The 12986-nt window shown below is 45.0% G+C and overlaps 1 protein-coding gene across 9 annotated transcripts in view; it reads right to left on the bottom strand.

Annotated features, from left to right (window-relative positions):
• Positions 1–12986, bottom strand: part of NTRK2 (neurotrophic receptor tyrosine kinase 2) — a 411119-nt gene that overhangs the window by 244427 nt on the left and 153706 nt on the right. The gene's annotated exons all lie outside the window — the stretch shown is intronic.

Below are 12986 nucleotides of genomic sequence, written 5' to 3'. Positions count from 1 at the left end.
AACAGACAACCGTGGGGTCTGAATGAACAAACATCTCCTAACCTGCTCCTACTGCCAGAGCCACTGAGTGTTTCCATATTCAGCATAACTTACATGAATCCCATAACGCCTTAAATCCAACTGCAAGCAGGCTTGGTGAGGAGTGTCTACAGTTGGGGTGGTGGAGGGATCTAAACCACTCTTATTCTGGAGTAGCCCAGAGCAGCTCTGCCCCGAGATGTTATTGATGGCATACTCCCAATAATTACTAGTGTTCTCATGCATTGATAGATGAGAAACAATACACCTTCAAATTCAGTGAGGGGAAAAAAAAAATCCCTGCTATCTCTCGTGGAAAGGCAATGGCCATCCAGGAGTTCCCAGTACAAAAGAAAAACATGGAGCTTAGTGAAGAGGATTAAACTGCCTCATCCATCAAAGGCAAAAAGAGAGAGTCATAAATCCGTGAACAGTCCCAGAAGGCATCGGATGGACCCCACCATCCATCTTGGAACGTCAGAGAGGAGCTAGTGTGGGTCTTTGAGACCCGCCCCCATCACAGCCTCCTCTCACACTTGATCTGGAGCCTGATAGCTATCCAATCCAGTGAGGCCAACAAGAAGATGATTTAACAAATCAGATCCCAAGAAGAATAAGAGAGCAAAATTGGTTTAATTGTTCAATTTGGAAGAAGCAAAGCCATTCTAAACTATTGAGGAGCATGGTGTACGGTAGAAATGGCATCCAGGAGTCCGTGGAGTAAACTTGCCCTCAGATGTGCTTTGTTTGACTATTACATTGTTCAAAAAAATCTATACATGATCTGCCAACTTTTTAAAATCAGGAAATTTCATGTAAAAATACTGATCCCTGGCTTCTCTTTTAAAAATAAAATGAAATGGACAACCCTGCGGAATGATCTATATTCTGTCAGCAGAAATGAAGAAGTGACACCCTGTAGACAGGGCATGCCATGTGGCCAGGAGCCCACTGCACTGATTTATGTATTTGCCAGGACCCTATAACGGGCGATGAGTCCACAATCCCTGAATCACAGGTGATACAAGTAAATGTAACAACATCTCACTCTGCTGCAGCTTGTAGAAGAGATTGACATTTTCTTCCTTCCCTTTCTTTGAACTTTACTAGGCAAAAAAAAAAAAAAAAGTCAACAATAAAAAAATTTCATTTTTTTAAAGAAACAAAAACATATTGAGTGAGAGATACAAGAGGGATAATTCTCCTTTTATTGTGGGGGTTACTAATGAGTCCTTTTTGGAATGGATAAGAGAATTCATCTGTTTGGAGGGGAGGATGGAAGGTGGGAAATTTGTCTTATTCTCTAGAAAATCTTCTGCAGCCTGAATGTCTCTAACGACAAGCAGAATTAGGGAGAAGAAGCAGATCTATGGAAATGCAAAATTTCCCTGTCATAAGAATAAATCCTAAAAGATAAATTTTTAGCTTCAACATAGACCGAAGTTATAGCTTTTTGACAAATGATGCTCTGGGTTGTCATGACAACCGGGTCTGTTAGAGGTGTACATAGAGAGGCCTGCCCATAAATCAGAACGCTTTAGGAAGGGGTTAAAACAAACATTTCTAGACTATTCCCAAGATGTAGTGCCAAAAATGTAATTACAGACATTTGTATCAGTCTGCCATAAAGCATGACAGCTCCAATTTTACAAAATGTTAATTTAAGAAATCTATTAAACCCATGTCCCTCTGAGAGAAATTAATATCACACCTAAGGTTGGGAGTCAGTGCAACTCAGAGGCTGTGAAAATTGGGATGGCAGAGTCAGAAAGAGAGGAGGCTTAGAAGCAGACTAATCTATAAGCAGTTTAGTGAAGAGTTTGGGCTAGATTCTGACCATCCAGAGAAGAAATGCTCGGGGCAGATGACAATGCTCAGAGCTTTCTAGACGCTTGAGAGAACTCAAAAAAGTAAAGATTTGGAGATGGCATTAGAAAGGAAAAGCTGATAGATGGAGGTGAGCTCACCTGGAAATACAGGGATGAAGCACCGAAGAATCATTCAATCCAGGAGGACACAGACGACAAGCAATAAAGCATTAGCAACTTCCAATGAGGTCAGGAAAAATGAGAGTTAGCTTAAAATCAGACACTAGAAAAATGCTTCTTAACTTAAAGGTCAGGAGATTCCACTCCAAGGGTCACAAATTGGCAGCCTGAGGCCAAATTGAGTGCAGAGAGAAGTTCTTTCTGGCCTGCACAGTGTTCTTTTAAAAATGTACAGTGTTTGCCAACATTTAAAAATCAGGAGATTTGACATAACATTTTGGCTTCTTCTCTTTAGAAAGCAGATGATTTGGCAGCAACAGACCTGGATTCCTGTGTGGCTGGTGAGAGCAGCTGGGTTCAGAGAGCATAAACTCCATGAGGACAGGGCTTCTCCTTGTCCAGTTCTGTGGCCTGAGCACCAAGAACAGTGCAGGGCATGTAGAAGATGTAGAAGGTACGCGACCATGTTTGAATGGATGAGTGAGCAGCAGCTGCCCTCTTTATATAAGACATGTACTCTCCTGGTGATTCCTCCACCCAGACTGTTACCTGCCTGGCCCCTAAAGGCATTTGAGTTTTCCACTTCGCACTGTAAGATTTTGTTTAGTTGGGACACTCCATGTTGCCTCATGATGTGAATTCCCCATGGAACCCATTCTCATGGCCTCATGTGCAGGCCACTGAAGCAAAATGACAATACAAATAATATTCTTTAAGGACTTAAATCATCCAAAAACAAGCTCCCCTTAGAGGGTTGGCATCAACGTTCATCCTGCAGGCAGAAAGCAGGCATAAGAGGCTTGCCAGAACCTCTTGCAGTGCTTGGAACAGAGCAAGCATCACTGATAGGCTTCAGATCTGAGCATTCACTTATTCATTCAACAAACACTGAGCCATTTCTAAGTGCTAGTGGCCATGCGGTATGTCTCTTTCACCTTGATAGGCAGAGATTTAAATTTTTATTAAATGAATGAATGAGTAGTGGGAATCACTATAGACAAGAAATACATTGTGAATCTGTTATGTGCCAGATATATACATACTTAACTAAACCTTGACCTGTGTGTTAGAAATTACTGTCCCTATTTTGTAGAAAAGGAAGCTGAGATTTGGGTCCACAGCATGGGCAGAACAGGGATTCGAGCTTAGATCTGCTTGGCAGCCCCACTGTGTGCAATCCATTACACTACCAACCTCTCAGCTAAACTCTGTTCTCAAGGGGAGTGGGTTCAATAGTGGCCTCCAAAAAGATATTTTCAATTCTAATCCCTAGAACCCAGGAAGGTGATCTTATTTGGAAAAAAGTCTTTGCAGATGTAGTTAAGGAGCTCAAGATGAGATCATCTTGGATTCAGGGTGGGCTCGAAATCCAGTGACCATTATTCCTTTAATAGGAAGAGAAGACACAGAGACACAGGGAGAAGAAGGCAACGTGAAGACAGAGGCAGAGACTGGAGTGATGCGTCTACAAGCCAAGGAACTCCCAGAAGTATCAGCAGCCACCAGAATCTGGGAAAGAGGCATGGGACCAACCTTCTGTCAGATCTGCTAGGAGGAACCAACCCTGCCAACACCTCAACTTCAGACTTCTGGCCTCCACCATGATGACAGAATACATTTCTGTTTTTGGAAGCCACCAAGTGTGTGGTAATTTGTTACAGCAGCCCTAGGAAACTAATACATTAAAATATTCCTGGTCCACGGAATGGAGAAGCTCCCCAGAAAACTGTGTCTGTACTGTTCATGGTGAGGATTAGGCTGCATTCAGGATCCTAAAAATTTACTGATCTTCTTTACTTCAGAATCTGCCTATTTCTGATCAAGCCTTTCAGCCTGAGGTCTTACACAGCTGTATCCAAAAACTAGCTCGAATCTCAACAAAAGTGAACTCAACTGAGAATTACATATACTTCCTTTGCTTCTTTGGAAGCACAGTGAGACCTCTGTCAAGAATCTCATGTGGGGGCTTCCGTGGTGGCGTAGTGGTTGAGAATCTGCCTGCTAATGCAGGGGACACGGGTTCGGGCCCTGGTCTGGGAAGATTCCACATGCCGCGGAGCAACTGGGCCCGTGAGCCACAACTGCTGAGCCTGCGCATCTGGAGCCTGTGCTCCGCAACAAGAGAGGCCATGATAGTGAGAGGCCCGCGCACCATGATGAAGAGTGGTCCCTGCTTGCCGCAACTGGAGAAAGCCCTAGCACAGAAACGAAGACCCAGCATAGCAATCAATCAATCAATCAATAAAATAAATAAATCTTAAAAAAAAAAAAAGAATATCATGTGGTCCATGGCTTTGGAGAAATTCAGTATAAAGCAGCAAGAGAGGACCCAGGCTCTCCTCACCAGAGGATCAAATATGCAGCAATGCTACTATGGGAGGATAGGAAAGAAGGTGTGAATTCTGTGTGAGCCATTCTGGGGAAGCTTCTGGGAGAAAGGCAAGGATTGAGCTGGGTCTTGAAAAAGGACAAAAGTAAGGATAATCATCATGACGATGCTATTATCTACTGAGCACCTACAACATGTCACATGCTGTCTTACTGACCTGCCATAAGTTTCCCATGTAATTCTCCAAGTTACTCCACAAGCTCAACCTTTGCTCCCATCATATTCTTGAGGGGAAATCTGAGACTGAGAAGTGAGTGCCAAGTGCAAGGTCACCCAGTCAGTAAGTGGCAGGACTCTGATAGCTGAATGTACAGGTGGTGAAAGGAGGAGGGTCAAACCAGGTGGCGTGAGCATCTTGGGAAAGAGGAATAGAGGTGATAGATGGGGATGACGTGGCTACAAAGACAGGCTGTACGGAAAATGCCCTTTTGAGGAGCTTGGACGTGATCTGCTTAGTTGTGTGAGTTGCCAGAGGTATATTAGTACAGGACCAACCAACGCAAGTCTGTATTTTGGGAGGAAAATTGTGGACTCGGGGATAGAAGCAAGGGGACAAGAACACCCATTTGTTCCTCTCAAATATGAAGGGCCTGAGGGAAGGCAGGGGTGATGGGAGTGGAAAACACAGGGCAGGTCTGAAAGACTGGGGAGCAAGACCTGACTTGAGTTCAGGACGACCTTCAAGAGGTGAGGGTGAGGAAGCCATCCTGGCTCACCCGGAGGTTTGGAAGGAGGAGTGAGCGGTTAACCACAGCAGAGGACACAGGGCAAGGGCTGCATGGGCCAACATGGTGAATTCAGTTAAAAAAAAAAAAAAAATCTGATCTTTTTTGCCTCTGGGTCCCTCACACTCCAGAGATGTCTGGTTAGCAGATGGTGCTGTAGCTTTTACCTTTTTGCCTGCCTCCGATGGATTCCCTGCAAGGCAAACTGGTTGGAGTTTAGAGGGTATATCTTTAAATTAGACACATGAATAATTTTCAGCTCTCCAAAGGAAATAGGACACTCTAGGTTTGAATCAGGCAAGATGTGTCTTGTAAGCCCAGAGCTCAGCACTGGGGTACAGAGCACCCCAAACACTGTCCGCATCTCAGATATGAACCACCAAACTCAGTGAAGAAAACTTGGAGCTGGGAGCTCCAAGCTCCCAGCTCGCAGGAGCCCTCTCAGTTCTGACTAGGAAGTTGCTGGTTTACAGCCCTTTCCTAGTTTCTATCGACCTGCCCCCGCCTTCTCCAAAGAGCCATGCTGTCTTCCCTACAGGCAACCCAAGAGGATGTCTAGAGTCTCGGGATGTCTAGACATCTAGGGATGTCTAGAGTCTAGAGGATGTCTAGAGTCAACCAGCTAGGAGTCTGGAGTCAACACACCAAGTAGTCAGGATCTAAGATAATCCAAACTCTGCACCCTGATCTCTTTCTGGAAAAAGTGTCAATAAGCAGGGGACTGGACGGGTGTCAGAAGATCAAGGTTCAAATTCTGGCTTGACCTGTGATTCTTCTTACCTATGGGCTTGGCAAGGTCACAGCTCTCGGTGGTGGGATGTGCTGGGGCCCCTGGGGCCCCCGCTCTTGTGCGCCCAGCCCGGGCAGCAGCCAGTGACTGCATCTCTTTGCTGGAGGACTGCCCTTGAGCTACTGGAGCCCACTTTTGCCTGTTGGGACCCTCAGCCAATGATCTGTGGGTACACGAATACGAAAACCCAACTACCAAATCTCTGGGGGGCAACTTACACTCAGGGGTTCCCCCTCCACCAGGCTTTGTCTGAAACCATTCTCCTGTGAGGCCCCTGCCCTGTCCTGCCTTCCCCACTCCTCCCCCAGGCAGCCCTGGGACACGCCCTTCACCCGTCACTCCCAAGGGCATCCTCAGGGCAGAGTCAGCCTCCAGGAAGCTTGACCAAAAGACCAGTGTCTGCTCTAGGCCATTATGGAGGAACGTACCCTAAAGGCAGCACACTGAATATCCAGTACAAGGGTCACGAGAGGCAAAATCTGGCAAAAGGACGTGTTTTGTTTGGCTCGCGGAGACTGTAAAAAATGTGAAGGGCCTTGCCAACATTTAAAAACTGGGAGATTTCACACAAAACCCCAGCTCTCCCCTTGCCTTGAAAAATCAGAAGATCTGGCTACCCTGAGCCTGTATTCCTGCACAGCAACATTGGCAGGGGCGGAGGGCAGCTGTGCCCATGCACGGGGCCAATCCTCGCTGGCCCACCTACTCATTCCCATGACCCTTCTGGTCTCCGGAGTCAGTGGAGTTGGCAACCTATGGTGTAGCCCCATAGAAAGCACTCAGTAAAGTCTGCTGAATCCGAATAAGGATTTTTCTTGAAAACGATTCAACTCGAGGCTGCCGGAGAGCAGGGGTGAAGAATTGTGTAAGAGGACGCCTCTCTCTTTTCCTCTCCAGCTCTTTCCTCATGCCTGGCAAGGTACTGATGTACACTTCCATAAACACTCTTCCGAAAGAAGCTGAATCGATGAGGAGAGCTGCCACAATAGGACATTTGTTTGACAGGGAACACAAAATGAAATGAAATCGAATTACTGGTGGTTTGGAGAGATAGGAGAGAAAAACAAAAGCAGGTCTTAGTTTCAGATGTTGCTTCACGTTGCCATAAATAAAAGGATGGCTGCGTTTTAAACATTTCAAAAACTTCAAAATGTTGACTTGCCCAGTCTGTGTACTTCTTTAAAAAAAAAAAAACAATGATTATAGCTGAAGCCCTTTAAACCAGTGTAACTGGTAGTAGGTCATTTAAGGAGGTAACGGTTCCCTTGAACGCTGGAACCCAGTGGTCCAGCCAGGAGTGTTCAGGGCACTGTCAGATGGGCAGTATGATTTACAGAGAGCGGGGGGAGCAGAAATTATCCAGTACATTGCTTAAGTGGAGGTCAGATAAGACTGCTCCTATTGTATGAGAGCACCCTGTGGACCCTCAACTTCAGGGAGCATGATTGGTCAAGCCACACCCTGAAATCCATCTGTGCTCTGAAATCCACCCCCTCGTTTGCACAGGGTCCATGCCCCCATGGGCTGCTCCAGCACCAATGACTGAGTGTGGTCAGGAATTCTAAGGCAGACGCATCCCAGGAGACCAGGGACACCTCTGATGGCCCACTCTGGCTCACAGAGTCCCAGCAGCCCCAAATCACCCAAATCTACCCCTAATAGCTCTGCCCACACTTCCTCAGATTGAATGGCAGTCTGGGATGCTTGACCCAGCCTTTCTTCTCTCCCCCCGTCCCCCTGTGGCCATGCTTGCACTGCACTCTGATGCTCCGCTGTCTTTTCCAGCTCCTTCTCCATTTTCTCATGCAAGAGTTTCTCCTGATTAAAAATCCTTGCAGCTTTAATCCCCTCTTGGCGCCTGCTTCTCTAAGGACACATTCTGCATTTGAAAATTCCTCCTGCCTGTATTCCAAAAAATCTGTCAGCTCTACCTAATAATCAGAGGCTCCTGACTTCTGTGAGGTAACAGGAATCCAAAGAAGGAAGTACTTACAAAATGAGCTTAAGATGAGTGGACTTCAAGGAACTGGGTATGGAGTCAAGAGGAAAAGAAAAACAAGGAGGAGGAGGGGGAGATGAAAGAAGGAGGAGGAGACAGCTTCTCAGTAGTTCCTCTGTTTTGACACTTATCTACTGAGAAAATGGGCAGGGAGATCCCCAGAAGATGAGTTCACACCTCTGGGAAAAAATTCCTGAGACTTTCCAGATTACCTGTCTTGCTCTAGAGTCCCAGCTGTTAAATTGCCATTTGGGGATGAGATGTACAGTCCTTTAGAAAATTGCTGGCCAAGAAGTCCTCCGTGGTCACAATAAAGACCACAAGGCTATCGTTCTCCACACCTCAGACCTCAACCTTTCTGACTGTCGTTTTGTGGAAAGGCAGAAAAAGGGAAGTTCACTGCCTGTGTGAAAATGCAAAATGTGCCTTTCAACCAAGAAAAGAAAGAACACAGTAAGACATACACACACGCTCACACACACACACACACTTATGATGTTAAGAGGGTTAATGTTAAAAGGAAGACTTCAGGCTGGTTACTTCATAATTCACAGCAAAATAGAAAAGGGAGACGAAATCAGCAGCATCGTTTATAAGCCCTGGAAAATGGAAGTCTCCAAGCTGTCATAAATAAGGATGGACGCATTTGCCAAGTCAGAAATTTTGCCAAGTTTGAAATCCACTCAATCCTTCTATCTTGGAGCTCGGAATGGAGCACCAACCTTTTGAGATTTGTAGTAACTTTTTCTCAGCAAAACTTTTTGCTATTTATAAGGAAGTAAAAGCAAAAAGCAAAAAATACAATATGGAAAGTCTTTCTTTAAAGGAGCATTAACGCCAAGTGAGCGTTAATGGGGAGGGGATAATGGTATAAATGGCATATGTACTGGGATTAACTTCCCATTTATTCAAACAAGGCTTAACATATGCAATATTCCTATTCCACAAGTGTATGTGTGTATATGTATATGTGTGTGTATATGTGTGTGTGTGTGAATTGAGTCTTTCCTTGCTGGTGTCTCTCTCTTGCTCTCTCTCTCTCTCTCTCTCTCTCATTCAGACACACACACCATCCCACTTCAATGAACCTATTCCACCCAACCAATTGTAAATTTAAAATTTAAATTTTTAAAAGTTTAAATTTTATTGTGAAAATTAAAGAAAGGATAAAGCATATTTGTGTGTGTTTGTGTTGGGTGGAAAGGGAACCAGAGGAAAAGTAGAGGGGAAAAATAATAAAAGGAAAAGAAAATAAAAGAGAAAATAGGTACCAAGGTACCAAGGCCTGGGATAGCTTTCACCAGTTTACACTGGATCAAAAAGAATTAGAGCCACCAAGGTGAAGACCAGAGGTCTGATGACTATCTCGGAGCAGGCAGCCGAGGCTCCTTCAAGAGACAAAAAAAGCACTGTCCTTAGAGAGTCAGGGCCAAAAGTATGGATTTCCTAGGCAGAGAGATCTTATTTGTGTGACCTTGCACAAGTTACTTAACTTTCCAAGCCTTTTTTTCCTCACGTGTAAAGTACGCATGATAACAGTGTCAACATTACAGACACTGTAACTGTATAACCATAGCCCAGGAGGTCAAAGATGGTGTTTGTTTTGATAACTGTGGTAATCCCCGCAATGCCTGGCTCATGTCTGACCTATAACTGACAATTAATACTTATTGAATTGTGAATAGACTTGATCTAAGATAAAACAAGATAATGTATTGAAGAATTTAGTATACTTGTGTCTCAGTTGGAGTCGTGTCAAGGAAAAAGAATTCACGGGATGATGTAGAGACATACGGGCAGGTTAAAGGGACACACAAGAGGCGGTGAGGCATGGAGATTGACCATAGTGGGAAGCTTTTCCCACCTCTAGGGTTGAAGGGACAGAGGAGCTCATCGGCATTCAACTTAACAGTATTTAGAGCAGGAGGGCCATGGAGAGGTAGCTGGCCTCCCCCAAATCCAGGTGCCTGGGTAAATGCAGAGAGAAAACTTTGTCCAGGGAGTAATCTCTGAAAAGCCTGAAGCACCCTAATAGACTGTCTTAGTTCATGTTAAAAACCTAGAACTCCCCCAAAAGGCCAAACAGTGCTGGCGTCTCTGTACTTCCCACCCAGCTCAAGGGTCTTTAGTGAAATTGCATGAACTTATCTGAAGCTGAATGCCAATTCTTAAAGCAATCTAATCTACAGTTTCATTTAGCGATTCAGCAAGACTAATTACTGTATGAAGAGAATTAGTTGAAAGTGATGGAAGGGTGGCAAATCAACACAAAAGAGGCTTTGCCTTTCCTCCTTGAGAACACAATAAAATTTTTAAAAGAAGAGAGAGAGAGAGAGCTGTCTGTTCATTAGTTTATGGCTGAGCAGAAATTTTAATTCAGTAAACACAGGCGCCGAGGTCTTGTGGTATGTGAGATGTGACTTGACCAAATGACTGGAAAATTAGCATGTGCCCTTGGCAGTCTCTCTCAGTCACTGGCTGCAGACGAGACATTAGGGGACAGGAGAGACGACGTGACCGCACTGCTCAGATGCTGCTCTGTCTCGTTGTGTTTCCTAGGCAAGGAGCCGCTCAGGCATCTCCCAACACCTTGTTCCAAAGTGCAGATCCTCTCCAAGGAGATGGCAGGATGTGTCCTCAAGCGAAGCTTCCCACCACGTCCCAGACCCGCACCCTCCCCAATGTGGTTTCCCTGCCATCACATACCCTCACTGGAGAGCAGTGATTGCTCCATTTGAACGAGAAGTACTCCAGCTCAAGAGAGAAGAGAAAATTCGCTTTACAACCATGAAAACCAACAAATCCTTCTTCAGGTACAATGGACAAAGCAAACATGCTCTGGGTTTTCATTAGCTAATTAGCAACAAATACATACTGGATGCAACTTCTCTGTTTCATAAGGTAAAATTTAGAAAGCACATGCCAAGTTCACTATGGTGCCACTTACTGGCAAGTCAAGATTGGCAAGGGCTTTGTGAGAGGCACGAATTACTGGGGGTAATGGGGAGGTGTTTACTGGGATAGAAGAGCCTCTCCAGTGACTTCATTTAGCCTTAAAATCCTGCATCTTTATTTTTAATATAAATTTATTTATTAATTAATTTATTTTTGGCTGCGTTGGGTCTTCGTTGCTGCGTGTGGGCTTTCTCTAGTTGCGGCGAGCGGGGGCTACTCTTCGTGGCAGTGCGCGGGCTTCTCATTGCGGTGGCTTCTCTTGTTGTGGAGCACTGGCTCTAGGCGCGTGGGCTTCAGTAGTTGTGGCAGGCGGGCTCAGTAGTTGTGACCCGCGGGCTCTAGAGCGCAGGCTCAGTAGTTGTGCCTCACAGGCTTAGTTGGTCCACGGCCTGTGGGATCTTCCCAGACCAGGGCTCAAACCCATGTCTCCTGCATTGGCAGGCAGATTCTTAACCAACTGCGCCACCAGGGAAGCCCAAATCCTGCATCTTGACAACAATAATCTCTGCTCAACTGCTAGTGCTGGTAGGAGTGACCACTGGGCATTTGCATGGTCCTGAGGGTGCCCTAGCCACCTCGCTGGCCTCACCCCAGTCCTGGCCCTGGTCAAAGGTCCAGCCCATGCCCACTAGCTGTTTCAAGCACCGGCTCTCAGAGCCAGCCTACCTGAATTCAAATCCTGGTGTTACCACTTGTTAGCTAGGTAACCTGGGGCAAGCCCCTCAGTCATTCTGTTCCTCAGTTTCCTAACCTTTCAAATAGGAGCAATATTAGCTTCGGCCTCATAGGGTTGTTGAGAGAACAGTAAAGCACTTAAAACAGGGCTTGACACACAGTTGGAAATCAACACCTATTAACTATGGCTACCTTTTAGATCCTATGGTAAATATTGCTTTAAAATGTGTTAGAAAAGGTGGTAACAACAGTAAAAGTACCTTAAATTAAGTGCTGGTAAAAACTTCAGCGCCACTTACTTAAAATGATTTAACAAGAAAAAAGCCCAAATTACCAAATGTTTCCTAAATAAATGAAATTTTATTATTTCAAACGTGACCAATCATGTGCTGCCTGCTAGAGCTATCATGAAAAACTACCTCAGAAAGCAGAAAAGTCATTTGTAACCCACTGCCTGTAAATACTTGTTTCTAAGGGAACTTGAAGCAAGTCTTTCCTTTCAAACAATCTCTCAGCCAATTCGTTTGTTATTTTTATTCTTAGGCAAAGATTTTCAAGTGGATAATTCAAAAGTCAGTTAATGGAGACCCCCATCCAAATGATTAAAAATTCTGAATTAATGAACAAAAGAGGAAGACCAGATTTGGGATACGACCTTCAGTGCTTTTCTTCCAGAATCCTCAAACTACAAAGCATCATTCGAACTCACTGAATAATCATAATATAGGCCCGAACAGACCATGTCCTCTTATGTTATCAAAGTCAAATCTGATTATGATCAATGTGCAAGAATCACCTGGAGGGAATCTAGGAACAGAATTAGGATAACTCCTGAGAAAGTTCCAAAGTGGTCTTCACTGCTTGGATCACATCCAGAATGACCCAGGGAGGGAAGTTCCCCTTCATTTAGATTCCGTTATTTGTACCCACGCAATCGCCGTATGACCAATACATGCAAATGAGTCTGTGATTCCAGGGCATTTACGGAGGCACACCCAAGCGCAGTGCAAACCCATGTCCTTCCAAGTGTTTTTATTAGTGATACCGAGTGCCCCCCCCCCCGCGTGCACCGTCTCATTCAACTCTCATAGGAGCCCAGTGCAGAGGCACTACTACTATCAGCATCATCTGAGGAATGGAGTCATGAAATAGCTTTCCCAAGGTCATTCAGTTTGTGAGCAAAGCTGGGATTCAAACCTCCATAGTCTGTGTCCAATGCCTACCACCTCAAATTACCATACAACTTTCCAATGTCCAACAAAACCTGTTCTCAGCTCAGCAAATTTAAAAGGGCCTTTAGAGAAAGCACAAGTCATCAGCACTAAACCAGGCTCTCTGAAGACAGTCAGCATACTTGGCTCAGTAAAACATCAGGTCACGTTTTTCTAATCCCTAAGTCTTCGATTTGGAGCAAAAACCTTTGCAAGGTTACAGGAAGGTGAAAGCA

This window comes from Balaenoptera physalus (assembly GCF_965194825.1).
Source record: "Balaenoptera physalus genome assembly, chromosome: 7".
Lineage (NCBI taxonomy): Eukaryota > Metazoa > Chordata > Mammalia > Artiodactyla > Balaenopteridae > Balaenoptera > Balaenoptera physalus.
Note: the sequence above shows the minus strand (reverse complement) of the source record. Positions and strands in the feature narration are given on the sequence as shown.